Raw genomic sequence first — 1,164 nt, 5'->3', positions numbered from 1 at the left:
ACAGTAAGCATCAAAAGAAGATTGAAGGAATACACAGAGTCACTGAACCAAAAAGAATTGGTCAATGTTCAACTATTTCAGGAGGAAGCATATGATTGACAGCCAATAGTATTGAAGAAAGAAGTTCAAACTGCACTGAAGGATTTGGTGAAAAACAAATCTTCAGGAATTGAAGGAATATCCACTGCGATGTTTCAACAATCAGATGCAGTGTTTATTTGTTAATAGCAAAACATTTGGAAGAAAGCCACTGGCCAGCTTACTAGAAGAGATCGATATTTGTGTTAATTCCAAAGAAAGGTGATCCAAAAGAATGGAATCATCAAGCAATATCGTTAATATCATCTGCAAATAAAATTTTGCTGAAGATAATTAAAAAATGGTTGCAGTGGTATGAAAGACCAAATCAAGCTCACTGCCATCGAGTTGATTGCAACTCATAGCGACCACTTTGGGTTTCCGAGCAGGTACATCTTTATGGAAGTAGATTGCCCCCATCTTCCCTGGGTAAGCCACTCTGATTCAGTGCTTCCCTTTACCCCTTGCCCCTGCCCAGATGTGAGTACTTGCCTCACAGTACTGGAGCTCCATTATCAAGTATAAGGGTTGCAATTCATTTGTAGTTTTTCCTGTTTATAGATAAGGTTCAATTGTGCAAACATTAGTGAATAAAGTATATGTTTCTCAAATTCGAACAATTTGCAACCACTTTCTCAAAGAAAATAAACAATTTGAACTCCAGCAATGATATACATTATGATTTAACAGTTTGAATATAACAGGTGTTAAAACTGAATTTTTCACTAGAAACCATATAGTGAAAGCATGCAGTGTGGTCCAGATTACCCCGTACCAGTTCCCATGTCAAAGGCAATGATAAAGATAAGAGTACTTACAAGTAGGTAAAGGATAGGAACTGATCAGAATGCAAATTAAGAGAGTGGTTTGTGAGAGTAGCCTTGGAGAAGTCTTTGTAAAGAGAGCCCTGTTCCTTGCTCCACTTTGGGAGAGGAGGTATGTCTGCATCTCACCTCAGTGCTTGTTTATTTATTTATTTATTTATTTATGTTTCTGCTTACAGACCTGTTTAGCTCTCCCTACTCTGACATTTAGCTGACATGACCCTCTCAGTTTCTTATTTATATGTCAACAAGAACTCATACT

This window comes from Orycteropus afer, unplaced genomic scaffold (assembly GCF_000298275.1).
Source record: "Orycteropus afer afer isolate SDZICR_OR568_19922 unplaced genomic scaffold, OryAfe1.0 scaffold00666, whole genome shotgun sequence".
NCBI classification, from domain to species: domain Eukaryota; kingdom Metazoa; phylum Chordata; class Mammalia; order Tubulidentata; family Orycteropodidae; genus Orycteropus; species Orycteropus afer.
The sequence above is the reverse complement of the archived record's forward strand: the minus strand, read 5'-3'. Positions refer to the sequence as shown.